This window comes from Podarcis vaucheri (assembly GCF_965113315.1).
Source record: "Podarcis vaucheri genome assembly, chromosome: 1".
In the NCBI taxonomy this organism is placed as follows: Eukaryota; Metazoa; Chordata; class Lepidosauria; order Squamata; family Lacertidae; genus Podarcis; species Podarcis vaucheri.
The window spans coordinates 58,524,981-58,541,098 of NC_138759.1; the positions used below are offsets into that span (position 1 = coordinate 58,524,981).

Here is a 16,118-nt window from a genome sequence, read left to right on the forward strand (position 1 = left end):
ATCTGGAGGTCCACAAATTTCCCACCCTGCTGTAGCATCCCATTAGATATTTGGCCAAACTGCAGTGATGACCACCTCTAGCATCTGGCTACGTATGTATCATTAAAGCTCATGTGTTGGCAGGGGATGGGACTTTCCTAGTCCAGCCTGCTGACAAAGCAATGGATTGGGATGCTCATGCAAATGTCTGTGTTTCAATGGTTTCTCCAGCCCAAATCCAAGACTACTGATGGAATAAAAGAGGTGCTATGTGTACAGTGTATCCTTGGCTTCATATTGTCAAATCACTCTTCCCAAAGCTGGCTGCTAGAATTGATTCTAAGGCTGCAGGGAGCAGAGATGCTTGCCTTCCATCGCATCATTTTCATTGAGCCAAAGTGTTTCAGTATAGTCCTTTGGCAGAGGTACGGGGTGAATTTCTGCAGATATATAAAAATATTTAATATGGCTGTTAAGAGTGTGCCAGTTCTGTCACTGATTTTTGTCAGTGGATGCAGGCCAGGTCGCACTGAAACCCTGCCACAAAAACTTAAGTTATGCAGAATTAAAAGCAGCACGTATCCTCAGCTTTCTGGGAAGAAGCTAACAATAGAGTTGCTTTTTTTCTTAGGAGTGGCTTAGGAACATGCTCCCTACAGGATGTTGTGCTACAGACCCAAAAGTTCACAGAGGCAGTATATAAATCCCTGCTAGAGGAGAAGGGCATATTTTTTTTCTTGCTCCAATCCTCCACCACAGTTTCAGAGTTGACAGGTTGAAGAACGAAAGGCACACAACTAGTGAACAGATCTCATGGCTACAAATGAAGCTTCTGACCTTTCAAAGTGTTTGACTCTTCACGTCACCCCAAGGTGAGTAATGAGAATATATCACTCTGCTCTGCTGTGATTTGTTACGGTTTGATTTGTGGCTTTTGTAGATTCATTGGGAGTTCATATCTTCATCCTTCCTGAAACACTAGAACTCAAGAACAGGGGTAGGCTTGCCAAAAACTGGAACAGAAAGATTTGCAGAAATACCTTGCTTTCCGGGATGTTAAAAAAGATAAATGGTCAGTAACTGAGCTGTGTGTGCCTATCTTCCTCCTGACACTCCTGAGACTTAAAAAACATTCACATAATAACATGTAAGAACATTTTGCTGAAGCAAGAGAAGTATAAGGCAGTACTGCAGCTCTTATGTTTTCTATCAAGGATCACAGAGTTGTAGAGTTGGAAGGCACCATAGTCCAGCCCCCTGCAATGTAGGAATCTTTTGCCCAACGAGGCTCAGACTCACAACCCTGAGATTAAGAGTCTGGTGTTCTACCGACTAAGTTATCCCAGTCATTTAGTCTTTGCTCAGATCTCACATATTGATTGCTATCTCTACTTTAAAAAGGAAAACTCTTATCTATTTATTTACATTTATATCCAATTTTTGGAGAAACCATTGAGCCCAAGGCAGTGTTCACGTGGTTCCCTGACAGTTGCTACATCATCTCCAAAACTCTCTGCCAAGTCTCCTGTGCTTAACAATGGGCTCTCATTTCTGTGGTGAAGCAGTGATCGGTTGGTACCTTAAATAGTATCAAGTTTCATATTCTTGCTTCATTCTTTTACCTTTTGAGTCACTATGGCATGGAAGGCCTCTCCAAGCTCCTGGAATAGTTGATGGGGCCCGTGTTCACATTGAAAACTGCCCTCAGGCTTACACTGACTAGTAGGCTTTAAGCTGCTGCCTCTTCCCTACAGCCATTAGCCAAAGCAACAAATCCGAGTATCTCTCCAGGCTGTCTGCAAAGGGCTCTGCTTACTATGGCTCTCCTTTACTCTCTGGTGTGAGGCCTTGAGAACTCCAGAGACATATCTTTCATGCCACTACAGGTAGCTTTCTGGTCCACCTTTTCAAGCCAGCAACACTTCAGAGGAGCTTCTCTCATTGGATGGCAACATCTCTTTTGGGAAGAAAACCAGTGCACAAAGGAAGGCAAGCAAGCAGAGCTGGACCAAGCCATATTGTTATCCCAGGATCTGAAGAGTGCCTCTCAATTCCCTTGTAAGCCCCACCACATACTACATAAACTCCTATCTTTGTAGTCTATGTAGCAACAGCCTCCCTCCCTTTTTTTATTAAGCTATGAATCATTACAAGGGAGGCTGTTTTCTGCTTTCCTGATAAAGGCCTCTTCAGGATTCCTCTGAGCAGCGCAGTCCCTATCAAAGCATAATTCAGCCCAATCTAAATAATACATCAGCGCTTGCACAGCATGGCCTCAGAACAAAATGGAAACAATGTAATTCTTTCGCTCGTGGACTAATGTGGTACTCGAACAGTTTATGAGAAGCTGCTGTAGCAATCATGAGGGATAGGGCAGGGTTTAAACTGATAAAAATGCATTAAGCAGAAACCCCGCACATTTCCACTGCGCTGCGTTTAACGAATGTCCTCTTTCCAAGTTTCATCAGGTGTTCTGGACAGCAGAAGACAGGAAGAAGAGTCTGGAAACGATTCCAAAAGCATTAGGGTGATTTTCAGCCTGGGAACTCCCCAGTTACAGATTATTGTAGGGTTTCTAATTTTGAAGTGCAGTTTTCACTTGAAAACTTGTATCTGTGTGAAACTTTTTAAAAAGAAAAATCTGAATAATTCAGTGATTAAATATGGTTTTATTTGAAATATGCCCCAAGTCCCTCTTGCAACTCTGAGTTGCTTCTGAGAGCAAACTCCTAAAGGGAACAGGAAACTGACATTTAATAAAAAGCTGAGCACTCGCATAGCCGAGATGGTCCCCACACAATTGCTGAACGTTATTACAAAGCTAAATTTCCCAATACATTACTTCCTTTGCTTGCTTGCTTGCTTGTAGAGAGAAAAATCTTGACTTCTTTTTAATATACCCATTGATGGTTACATGATGGTGTATTAGAAATATGGGGCTGCAACTGCAAAGTTACCATCATCAGCCAACAGAATAAAAAGTACTTCTGTTTGGCCCATATTATAACCTTTAAAATGGTAACCACTCAGTATTGCAGGGGGCTGGACTACATGACCCTTGGCTCCCTTTCCAACTCTATGATTCTGCGATTCAACCCTCGTCTTCTCTTTCCCCTGGTCAAAAGCATTCAGCATGGGTACCTGATCCCAAAAGGGCAAGGAGGACCTCCAGAGCTGTAAGATCCCATCTCCTGGCTCTACCCTTCTGCAAGAGTGCCACAATTGATGGAGGAACCTGTGCAATGCTGGATTCTTGCAGATCTTGCACATCAAGCAATGGGACTTTTCAGATAGGGCAAAAACCCAATGTGAGTTGCGGTGGCGTAGTGTGGGGGGTGCAGGGGGGGCCGGCCGCACCGGGTGCAACATCTGCGGGTTAGGGTTAGGGGGCCAAATCCACGGGTTAAAGGTAAAGGTAAAGGTACCCCTGCCCGAACGGGCCAGTCTTGACAGACTCTGGGGTTTGTGTGCCCATCTCACATCTATTGGCCGGGGGCCAGCGCTGTCCGAAGACACTTCTGGGTCACGTGGCCAGCGTGACAACGCTGCTCTGGCGAGCCAGAGCCGCACACGGAACGCCGTTTACCTTCCCGCTGGTAAGCGGTACCTATTTATCTACTTGCCCCCGGGGGTGCTTTCGAACTGCTAGGTGGGCAGGCGCTGGGACCGAGCAGCGGGAGCGCACCCCGCCGCGGGGATTCGAACCGCCGACCTTTCGATCGGCAAGCCCTAGGCGCTGAGGCTTTAGCCCACAGCGCCACCCGCGTCCCAATCCACGGGTTAGGGGGCGCAAATTACTTGCCTTGCCCCGGGTGCTGACAACCCACGCTATGCCACTGGTGAGTTGTCATGTAGCACACCAGAAACCTGAGGCTTTACTAATCGGATATACATGGGGGATAAAATTAAGCATTGCCTGGACTCAAGAAAATGGGGGGGGGGGATAAAAAACAATGAATGCCTGTAGATCTCTCAGATATGGTGGGGGCCATTGTCTCACCTGTGTGGTGTAGTAGTGTGGTGTAGTGGTTAAGAGTGGTAGACTCATAATCTGGTGAACTGGGTTTGCATCCCCCCTCCTCCACATGCAGCTGCTGGGTGACCTTGGGCTAGTCACACTTCTCTGAAGTCTCTCAGCCCAACTCACCTCACAGAGTATTTGTTCTGGGGGAGGAAGGGAAAGGAGAATGTTAGCCACTTTGAGACTCCTTCAGGTAGTGATAAAGTGAGATATCAAATCCAAACCTCCTCCTCCTCCTCTTCTTCTTCATCTTCTTCTTCTTCCTCCTGGCTTGGTTCATAAACCAAATGCCACCAAAAAGCATTATGTAAGGTCATATGTGTGTTATCTCTGCAATGGCCCTTAACCAAATGCAAGGCATCAATTGATATTGCTGTTATTAAGTGATAAAGCCAATGTGCAAACAGCCCGTCGTCATTGGAGATGGCGAGGGCGCTTTGATAATAATTTGAACCATGTGTCTCAGCAATAGGTTGGTAATGTAATATTAACTTCCAGAACAGAGACAGCTCATGGGGCTCATCTGAAACCCATTACAGTAGCACAGGAACTGACACAGGAGTCGTTTAGCTTGAACACTTGAGAGAGGGGGTGAAGCAAGCACACACTTGCTTTCCTCGCAGAGCATTCCTCAGGAGATTCAAGTTACAATCTATTCTCCGTCTGCATCGGTTGAGTTTTTGCATCTACGTGAGAAGTTATTCATATTGTGTGGTTCCCCCAAAGTCACCCTGGACGCTGCAGTTCTTAAAACAAATAGCAGCTAGGCTATTTCCCCCCGTATAAATATTTTATGTTTCCAGAATGAAGCCACTACAGTTTGGATAATGTAATGCGAAGGACGCAAACTTCAATTAAGGGGGTGGAAATTAATGACTGCACTGAGTGCCTCGTTTGGACAACCATTTGAGGCGCCATAAACCGTGATTTGTGAATGAATATTGGGGCTGGGCTCTCCTCCCCTCCCCTCGCCTCTCCTCACCCCATTCTGTCACGTGCTGCCTTCGGCACAAAGATCCTGACTTTTATTAAGCAGTTCCCCCGGGGGAATTTAGGCTTAATATTGGTTAAGAAACCCTTTTGAATATTAATATTATTGTTGAAGCACCTGGTGCTCACCATCTTACTTGAACTCCTGGAGTTATATATGCATACACCCACAAGTAGAAAAGTCCAAAATAATATTCAGCGTGGGTTGTTTAATCCATAGATAGGAAATGGGGAGACAGGTGAAGAAGGCACAGAAATAAATGCACACTTGTCTTTTGCTATAGCCACAATGGCTGTGCTCTACCTCTGTGGTCAGAGCCAGAAAGCCTCTCAATTTCAGTTGCTGGGAATCACAGGTGCACAAAGTGCTGCTGTGCTCCTGTCCACCTTACAGGCTTCCCACAGGGGTCTGGTGGGCTGCTATGAGAACAGGATGCTGGGCTTTTTGGTCCTTTGGCCTGATCCAGCAGGCTTATGTTCTTACCCCTGTAAGTACTGGAAATATTTCTTCTCACCTCACCCTCTTGCAAAATGAATACAGGCAACTCCCCTAGTGACACACAACTGCCTAGAACTGCTTTACTTTGCGGTTGGATCTGATGTTAGAAGAAAATATTGAACTGGTTTCAGACCAGAAGTTATGCAACCCATTTCTGTTCACTGGAAACCAGTTTCAGACTGGCATGGATGTGTTTGAAGCTTTGAGCAGTAGCTATTAATATTGAACCATGCGTCATCTAGTCCTATGCTTTATTTTCTCTTACTTAATTAGCTGGCTCTTTGAAAGGAGGCTAATTTTCCGGATCAAATTCCCTTGCCTTTGTTACTTTTCAATATATATTTTATGAACATATTTATGTTGCTACTTCTCATTAGTATCCTCATTATCTCTCAAGGATTTATTTGTCAACATCTTATTTCAATAATTAAGAGCAGTTAAAAACAAACTAAAAGGCTGCTTTCTTTTTTAAAAAAACAACAACACCCCATTTTAAATCATTTTTTTCTGGCCTAGAGTCTTCACTTACAGAATGCATTTCATTTCTTTTTTTTGCAGCTCAACGTTCTTATAATTGATACTGAATTTAATATTTTATATGCAGGCAGACAGCATCCCATCTCGGGGCAAAAGGCATTTGCACTATTTGACCTGTTATTTTAAATGGGAGCGTCTGCTGGGAGTGTTGGCAGTGGCTTGGACACACTGCAGAGGGTTTGGAGCTGCCCTTTTGCTTAGGGAGCTCTGCTACTGGATTCTTTGCTTAGAAGGCCAGAACTGAATTCCGTGTCATTTTCACTGAGCCAAAAATGAGGAAGAGGTGTCACTCAGCCCAGGCATGAAAGGAAACTGATAATGTGCTAAAAGAGGACCCTGGGCAAACGGTGCGGGGGTTTGCCATGCCAACAAGACCAAACAGAAGTGTCTTACTGAGAATAGCCATCGGCTCAACGAAAGGCAATTTACCCCGGAAAGCCCTTGTGTAGCCAAAAGCCTCCTATATCCAATAAACATTTTATCACCTCCTTCAGAGCATGTCTTCAGCATCGTATCTGTGATAGACAAGAAAGCCTTTTCAGATGATTAAAAACCCCTGGATTTATTCCTTAATGCTGCCCTTGCTCTTCTCTATCCAAGGGTAGTAGCATGTTGCTGCAGCAGACTTTGCAATACCGCTGTCTGCCTCCTAAAAATACACACCCAAATATTGTTGAATGATGGGCATACAAGACTTTAGGAATCTGTATGCCAAGCCACAATTTATGGAACGTTCTGTGTTGTAAGGAAAGGTGATCACTGGCAGAATTCTAGGAGCCCCTTGTATTTAATTGTAGAATTGCTGCATTGTTTTAATGGGATTGTTTTATTACGTATTTTAATTATATGTTTATATTTAAATTTTTAAAATGGGATTTATTGTGCATTTTAATTATAGATGTTTACATTTTTATGTTTGCCTAACTGGTTTTTATACTTTGGAAACCACTTAGAAGTCTATGCTGGCATTAAGCAGTGTGTGGCTAATATATATTGCTAATAACTGAGGTGACAAAAGTGGCTGGGTGACATTAATGGTTCACTATGGTAATTTCCATTGCAAGCACTATGACAACTAGCCTGTTACGTCCAGCTGCGGAAAGCTTAACATCATTTTCATTTAATACTCTAAACTCCCACTCCCAATTCCAGCGAACAACTTCACCTGGGAATACCATTTCTCTGCAAACATTCTTGGTCTTTGTTGCTCTCTCTGGGTGAAAAGAGCTGAATAAGCACACCTGTGCTCTATTGATACAGCAGGTGACCACAAAAGCCACTGAAAACAACCAATTGCTTACATGTAATTTTTGCTCTTCAAGCAGTTATCTGGTCAGACACTGCTCGTTCTTTACCTGCGCAGTACCTGGGAATCTGTCTATAGGTAAGTAGCTGTACTCACTCCTTTCGGGTACAGACCTTCGCATTTCCTGTGCATGAGTTGAGGGGATAGAGGACCACCTTAGCAGTTTTCTTCCTACAATGCTAGGAAAATTCCAAGGCCCAAAAAGCCACAACATCAGCAGTGGGAAATGAGGGCGACTTGTGTGACTGCCCAAGGTGCTCACCTTAGAAAGTTATAGGTAAGCAACTGGCTTTCCTTCTTTGTGCAGTTATACAACTGGTCAACTGACAAGCTAGCATACCTAGAGGTATGTGCTGAAACAGATGCTGGAGAGCAGCTTTTCCATCCAATGTACAACACTGAATGAATGTTGGAAGAGTGGCCCATATGAACATCTTGGAAAGTTGTGAGAGAGAGACTCTTCGAGAAAAAGCAAGAGACAAATGGGAGGCTTCAGAGGAACCTAAGAGCATCCTGCACAGTGGCCAAACAGATGCATATAGTAAGTCCAAAAGAAGGCGCTAAGCACAACATTACTCTCCCCTCCTGCCATTTCTTCCTGCTGGCTTTCAGAGGCATATTGTCTTCAATAGACATAGAGCATAGTCATAGAATCATAGAATCATAGAGTTGGAAAAGACCACAAGGGCCATGGAGTCCAACCCCCTGCCAAGCAGGAAACACCATCAGAGCACTCCTGACATATGGTTGTCAAGCTTCTGCTTAAAGACCTCCAAAGTAGGAGACTCCACCACACTCCTTGGCAGCAAATTCCACTGTCAAACAGCTCTTACTGTCAGGAAGTTCTTCCTAATGTTTAGGTGGAATCTTCTTTCTTGTAGTTTGGATCCATTGCTCCCTGTCCGCTTCTCTGGAGCAGCAGAAAACAACCTTTCTCCCTCCTCTATATGCCATCCTTTTATATATTTGAACATGGCTATCATATCACCCCTTAACCTCCTCTTCTCCAGGCTAAACATGCCCAGCTCCCTTAGCCGTTCCTCATAAGGCATCGTTCCAGGCCTTTGACCATTTTGGTTGCCCTCCTCTGGACACGTTCCAGTTTGTCAGTGTCCTTCTTGAACTGTGGTGCCCAGAACTGGACACAGTACTCCAGGTGAGGTCTGACCAGAGCAGAATACAGTGGCACTATTACTTCCCTTGATCTAGATGCTATACTCCTATTGATGCAGCCCAGAATTGCATTGGCTTTTTTAGCTGCCGCGTCACACTGTTGGCTCATGTCAAGTTTGTGGTCAACCAAGACTCCTAGATCCTTTTCACATGTACTGCTATCAAGCCAGGTGTCCCCCATCTTGTATTTGTGCCTCTCATTTTTTTTCCCCAAGTGCAATACTTTACATTTCTCCCTGTTAAAGTTCATCTTGTTTGTTTTGGCCCAGTTCTCTAATGTGTCAAGGTTGTTTTGAAGTGTGATCCTGTCCTCTGGGGTGTTAGCCACCCCTCCCAGTTTGGTGTCATCTGCAAATTTGATCAGGATGCCCTTGAGTCCATCATCCAAGTCATTGATAAAGATGTTGAATAAGACCGGGCCCAAGACAGAACCCTGTGGCACCCCACTAGTCACTCTTCTCCAGGATGAAGAGGAACCATTGATGAGCACCCTTTGGGTTCGGTCAGTCAGCCAGTTACCAATCCACTGAGTGGTAGCATAGTCAAGACCGCATTTTACCAGCTTCTTTACAAGAATATCATGTGGCACCTTGTCGAATGCCTTGCTGAAATCAAGGTAGGCTACATTCACTGTGTTGCCTTCATCTACCAGGCTTGTAATTCTGTCAAAAAACGAGATCAGGTTAGTCTGACATGACTTATTTTTCAGAAATCCATGCTGACTATTGGTGATCACAGCATTCCTTTCTAGGTGCTCACAGACTGTTTGCTCCAGAATCTTCCCTGGTATTGATGTCAGACTGACTGGGTGATAATTATTTGGGTCCTCTCTTTCCCCCTTTTTGAAAATAGGGACAACATTTGCCCTCCTCCAGTCTGCCGGGACTTCGCTTGTTCTCCAGGAATTCTCAAAGATGACTGCCAGTGGTTCTGAGATCACATCTGCCAGTTCTTTTAATACTCTTGGATGCAGTTCGTCTGGCCCTGGAGAATTGAATACATCTAAACTAGCCAAGTATTCTTGTACTATCTCCTTAGTTATTCTGGGCTGTGTTTCCTCTGCTGAATCATTTGCTCCAAATTCTTCAGGTCGGGCATTGTTTTCTTTATCGGAGAAGACTGAGGCAAAGAAGGCATTGAGGAGTTCAGCCCTTTCTGTGTCCCCTGTTTGCATTTCACCATCTTCTCCTCTGAGTGACCCCACTGTTTCTTTGTTCTTCCTTTTGCTACGGACATACCCATAAAAGCCTTTTTTGTTGCTTTTAACCTCTCTAGCAAGCCTGGGTTCATTCTGTGCTTTAGCTTTTCTGACTTTGTGTCTACACGTGCTGGCTATTTGTTTGAATTCCTCTTTGGTGGTTTCCCCCCTTTTCCATTTTTTGCACACATCCTTTTAAAATCTTAATCAGTTAAAAGTTCTTTAGATAGCCACCCTGGCTTCTTTAGGCACCTTCCATGTTTCCGTCTCATGGCTAGTAGCCACTGAAATCCTTCCTTTAGGAAGACAGTGGAGAGGGGGTGTTTGCTTATATTTTAGTTTTGTTTTGAAGTTGTAATTTTATTTTTTCAGAATTACTGGTATCTCTTATTGTCTGTTTTCATACGAAGCACTTATTGCATCCTTTTATGTGTCTGAGGAAAAGAAGAATCTCAAATATAGTTGTCAATCATTATATAAAATTTATGATGTTTTTAAGATGCCGCTGGAGAACTATTGGCTTGAAAAACCATCAGATTCATCTCCTGCACTTCTGGGCCAAGAGAGGTCTGCCCAGTCACGTGATAGTCACATGATTCATGCATTGAAATGTATGGTGTGTTGTAGTCTCATTGCAGAAAAATGACATGCAGAGTTCAGTGGAGTGGGAGGCCAACCAGAAGAGACTCTGAGGTGTACCTGCCTGGAGACAAAGTCAGCATTCGAAGTAAAGGTCCAGTCCTAAAGTCAAGGAAACAGCAATCCATGTGGTCAGATGATCCAGGGTTCAGGGAATCTGATGATCAAGGGACAAGATGAGCAGGAAGCAGCACGGTAAGGCTAGGAACTACAAGCATCGTTTCCAGCATCTGACTACTCTCTGCTGAAGGAGGCTGAAGCCAGCTGATTCTCGTTGTTGCCTTTTCCTGTGTCCTTGAGGGCTGATCAGCTGCAGGTGGAGTCGCTCCGGCTTCTCCCCCTTCAGGCTGCTGTTCAGCAGGCGAAGCTGACCCCTGCCCATGACATGGTGTGTCAAGTGGCTTCTTCACCCCACTCTTTCCAATGTGCGATGAATGGAGGGCTGAGAAGAGGAAGCCCAAGTGCCTAGTATTCCACACAAACTCTCAACCCAGAATGATCTGTGCATAGGCTTCCCTTTCTCAGATGCCCAGGCTCAACATGTTGACACATTGTCCCTTTCTACATTGACACATTGTCCCTTTCTACACACAGATCCCATTTTGCATGATTAACACCTCAAAAGGGACTGATATGCCTATTTTTTCGTACTCATTAGATGCCTTCTAAATGCTCACAACCAAATTCTAAGCGATAAGTGATGGGGGGGGGGATGCAATATTATCCTTGCAACAGAAGCACTATGTTGATAAACGTATGTCTGGAACCTGGAACTACACATTTATTGTGTGAGAGGGGGAAATAATTGCCTGGAAAGACCCTCAGTATAATTTGCCTCCCTCCATCATATATCTCTGTCCCGTTCTATCTACAGCACAGTGACACTTCCTCTAAATTTTCCAAGAATTCCATAGGGTTATCAGCAAATGGAGAAAGGCTAACTGATGGGTTGTAGTAGAAAGGGGGGAAACTGTGCCCTAACAAGTGGGGCCTAAGCAGAATATATGCCTCTCATGGGAAATCACTCTTTTCCCCAATATGTTTTGTGTCCCACATTTCATGCCCCTGAGCTACCCAGTTCTGTGTTGCTACCAGCCTTCTAATGAAATTTTCTGATTCCTCCCAAAGCCCTCCAAAGTTGAAAGGAGGATAGCCTAGCACACATATGTATAAAGTCATACTGTCTCTCTCAGTACCGGGGTCCTTCAACCCTCCCTTTACAGACTCCTTTCACATCCCTTCCAACTATACAATTCTATGTCCGAAATGTTGCCAAACAGCTAGGCATGTTCATGGGTTTGAGAAATGTGCAAGTTCAGCTCAATCTAGAACGCAGCAAATGGAGAAAATTGTTTTTATTGATAATGGAGAGATATAGGCAAATCATAACATAACACAGGCAATTGTGTATGGAAGACACTAGAAACAGTAGAAAAGAAACAAAAAGCTAACTTCAATAGACAAGCCTTACAGTCTGAATTACCTATTTTAGCAATCAGATGGACAAAAATTTCTGCTTGGAATTCTGACAGCATCTATAAGCAAAAGCAAAACCAAAAAAACAAACCATTCCTGCCCCACCCACAAAAGATCCCAGGAAAGGGGATATATATATTAGCCCCATGGGAGCTGGCTTCTAGGAACTGAACCAATTTAAGATGCTAACTTCAGTGCAAGTCAGGTGGCCATGACTATTTTTTAAATAAAAAATAGCCTTCACTTACTGTGCTAAAGAGATTTCCCAGCTGTGTTTCCTTAAAACATTAAGGAGTCTGGACTTGCAGAGTTTATCACTTCCAAGTGTCAGCCTCATTTATAAGGCAGGGGTAATTGGTTTGGGCCAGGGACGGTCATTTCAAAATGTACTGGCATCTCACCAAGTGATTTCTATAGCAAAGGACATTGGGCTACTTACCTGGAAATGCACATTTAAACCACTGCTTCCATATCGCTTTCAGCTTACGTGCCTTTAGCATGGCAGAAAGGCATATGTATATTATCAACAAAAATAAAAAATAAAAACAGATCCTGAAAAGGGCATTTTTGTAACAGGCAGTGGGGGGAGGGCAGGGCAGGGGGGAGCCAAGGCTGCATTGTGAAGGTATGTTCACAGAACAATGCATGAGGAGGTTTCAAGATGTGCTGATGTCATCTGTCTACACTGGACTTTATGGGATGCTTTCTCCACCATGCAAGGTCTGCTATCTGCTTTCAGCACTTGCCCATCAGCATAAGAGTCCCTCTCTCCCCATGTTACTCAATGATAGGAGCACTCAGGACACCAGCACACCACTTTCCACAACCACCGCTGCATGGATGCTGGCCAGTGAGTCCTTTCAGATATGTCCACCTTTGTAGTCTTCTGAAGAAGATCTGAACTTTTTCTAGGGGCTCCTTTCTTCACTGAGCCTCTGTTCTAGTTAGAAAGCATTAACTTGAGAAGTCTAACTTGCTGTAATTAGAAACCACCATCCTTGCACTTCTTTGATGGTTTGTGTGCCGTTCCTTAAAAAAATACCACAACACTCCCAAATCCTTTCTCTAAATAATCAGTTATGCAGCTTCCTCAAACATTTCCTATGTGGGAAAACATTTGCTTCTACCTTTCCCTCATAAGGCTCACAAGTTTATTGCTCTCAAGTTCCATGATAATTTTAAGAATATTTTTAGGCCACCTTTCAGGGTAGAAAGTCCACTCAAGGAGACTTAAACAAATAGGAAGTAATCAAAACAACATAGGAAGCTGCCTTATGCGAAGCCAGAGCACTGGTCCACCTAGCGTAGTCTATGTTGATGGGCAGAAGCTCTCCAAGGTTTTCGGACAGGGGTTTCTGCCAGCCTTACCTGGAGATGTCATTCAGAGCTGGGACCTTCAGCTTGTGAAGGATGTGCTCTGCTATGGTCCTTCCCATAATCAGTGCAAGTTCCAAACACCACGATGTACCACCTTCAAATTTTGAAAACTAATTATTTTGCTTCACCTACAGGACAGCTGTGTACATTGCAAAGGGCGCAGTGCTGGTGAGACCCCAGCCGCCAATCATCTTAATTTGCTCAGAGGCCTCTGTTTAAATTAGCATATGCAAATTTGCATCATGGGCCTATGCCCTTGAAGAAGAAGAAGAAGAAGAGTTTGGATTTGATATCCCGCCTTTCACTCCCCTTCAGGAGTCTCAAAGCGGCTAACAATCTCCTTTCCCTTCCTCCCCCACAACAAACACTCTGTGAGGTGAGTGGGGCTGAGAGACTTCAGAGAAGTGTGACTGGCCCAAGGTCACCCAGCAGCTGCAGGTGGAGGAGCGGAGACGCGAACCCGGTTACCCAGATTACGTGACTACCGCTCTTAACCACTACACCACACTGGCTCTTGAAGCTTTTAAGAACCTAGAGGCGCCCCTGTATCTAACCCTCAGGGTCTGCAACTGCAGTCTGCTTCTAGCAAACAGCCTGACTGAATTGGAAGGACATCTCAAGATCTAATACAGTGTGAATTCACAGATGATTCTGGTTTTGCCACTTTATTATCATCATTCGTACTACAACATACATTATAATTATTCCTACTTGCCTAGAGCAATAACAATTCTTTCCAGTATACTAGAAAAACTGCTCAAATCACTTGGGTTGATATATAGGTACACATCAGCCGGTAAAACTCCTATTAATTGTATACAGAAAAGCTTGAGGAATAAATTATCAAAAAAGACATGACGACACTTCAAGGTCAGAAGCCAGAAGGCAAAAACACACACACAAAAAAAAAACCCTTTAAAAAGAATTGTGAAGTTTAATATACTGGTCATCCCACATTGTAGTTTTTCAGGTTTTCAAAATCTCACAGAAACCCATAATGAGAGTTATGATGCCAAAGGTCTGTAGCTTGTGTCTGATGCATATCTGTACTAAAAATAAAATAACACTGTTCCAAAGGTTATTTATACCAAAAGCATCTTTTACAGTTAATTAAAATTTTATTCTCAAATATATCTTGAAAGCCTAATTTTTAAAAAGCAAACTTTTATTCCCCCCCATCTTAGCTGCACTGAATGACTGAAACTTAGTCGAGGACCTTGCAACTAAAATGAAAATATGAGCATGTTATTTCCACTTTTTACTGTGATGGCATTTTATATTCATCGTAAGCACCGCGTTTTCAGTCTTGTCTTTGAGAAGATTGTTTGTCAACCCGTAGAAATAAGGTGATTGATGATTGAATAAATCATTAGGCGTGAAAAGAAGTGTGCTTGCAAAGGATGTGTCTGGGAGAAGAGACAGGTTGTCTCGGAGGCAGGAGAAGCATGCTGTAAAAGCAGAAGGCGACTGTTGTTTCTGGCAAAGATTCAGATCATCTTCCAAGGACTTCTTCACCGCAGGAGTTTTCAGTGTAGGACCATCCTCTGCAAGGGAAAATTCCTGTGGGTAAAAGAAAAATAGGAAAGCATGGCATGAATTCTAGGAAAGTCACCAGTTTAGGTTCTCTGACAGGGATGGGGAACCTGTGGTGAACCTTCAGATGCTGGACTAGAACTCCCAACATGCCTGGCCACCAGCCATGCTGCCAGCTGGTGCTGATGGGACTTAGTAGGTTCTATGGATTCAGGAGAGAAACCAGAATTCAAACCATGTGTTTCTTGGCAATTCAGTGCTATTAAATTCTGCAGAAAAGCAGTAATTTCATAACTTGTGGTGGTTGCTCTGCTAGAGGAGTTGGGCTAGAGGAGGAGGCTGACCAAATATCATCTGACAGACCCAGGATATATTCCACTGCGAGTGTTTTGTCGCTACTATGATGTTACTGGGTTACAAACCATTTGTAAATTTATTGTTTCCACAGGTGTTGTTATTTACAGTAGCTGTCTGTACCAATACATCATCCTTGACACAAGCCTTGTTGGTTGCCTTTATGACAATTCACTCACCATCTGTGGTGTGTGATATAGGGAATATTTTGCTGCATACCATATTAACTGTAAGTTATAACCACTGCTTAAAAAAAGACAATGGGTTTGGTTATTGGGAGCTTCCTTAGAGGACATAATGTTGTATTTTTACCTTCTATCAAAAATGTGCATTAGAGTCCATGTGAATGGTGTGCAGGTATATTCACGTATTCTAAAGGAGAAATTGTGCCGAAGTACAGGATTTGACTTCTGAGCGTCTTGCCTTTCTGTCTCTTCGACACTATATTTAAAACTCCTGACAAGAGTATCTTCTATTACAATAACCAACCTATAAAATCTACCTCCCCTGAGACTTAAATACATGCACACACATCACCTTCTTATCTTGCTTAGATCTTTCAGTCTGATCACTAGCCAAAACCCTGGACCAAAAATGACTTAAGAGAAACAGAAATAAGTTGAACATGCAGTTGGAACATGCTAGGGTCTAGCAGGTCCCCACTGCAAGCTAAATAATGTGTATTACATTGTGGTTCTATCCTTCCTAACCCCTTTAAAGAAAGAAGACAGCATTCTCAGCCCAGCAGATGTCTTTGACAGAGATTAAAATTTAACCCATGGGTAGCTCCATGAAAAACGGGTTTTCAAAACCTCTGTGTTCTGAAGGATGCTCCTGAAATGATTGACACAAAGAGCTTGTTAAATTTTAAGTCAGCCTCCTGCTTGCTGCAAGGGCAGGACTGTCAGTTCTAGATACAGAGACGTTCCATCTATTCACAGAGCAGGTAAAAACACAGATAACAACCATGTAAGGTTTCTGTGACACTGCTCCCCATTAGTCTTTCCCACCCATGGCTCAACGAAGGTTTGGGGGC

General features: G+C 43.6%; 1 protein-coding gene and 1 long non-coding RNA gene across 2 annotated transcripts in view; one reads left to right on the forward strand and one right to left on the reverse strand.

Annotated features, from left to right (window-relative positions):
• Window positions 1-10,898, forward strand: part of LOC309535048 — a 100,650-nt gene extending 89,752 nt beyond the window's left edge. The window contains exon 3 of the long non-coding RNA XR_014220991.1: window positions 10,203-10,898. This is a non-coding gene — a long non-coding RNA (uncharacterized lncRNA). The remainder of the gene's footprint in view (window positions 1-10,202) is intronic.
• A 784-nt stretch (window positions 10,899-11,682) lies between these two features.
• TRIM44 (tripartite motif containing 44) overlaps window positions 11,683-16,118 on the reverse strand; it is a 92,955-nt gene continuing 88,519 nt past the window's right edge. The window contains exons 6-7 of the mRNA XM_082226785.1: window positions 13,702-14,755; window positions 11,683-13,443 (exon numbers count right to left, since the gene is read on the reverse strand). The gene's annotated coding sequence lies outside the window, so the exon portion shown is untranslated. The remainder of the gene's footprint in view (window positions 13,444-13,701; window positions 14,756-16,118) is intronic.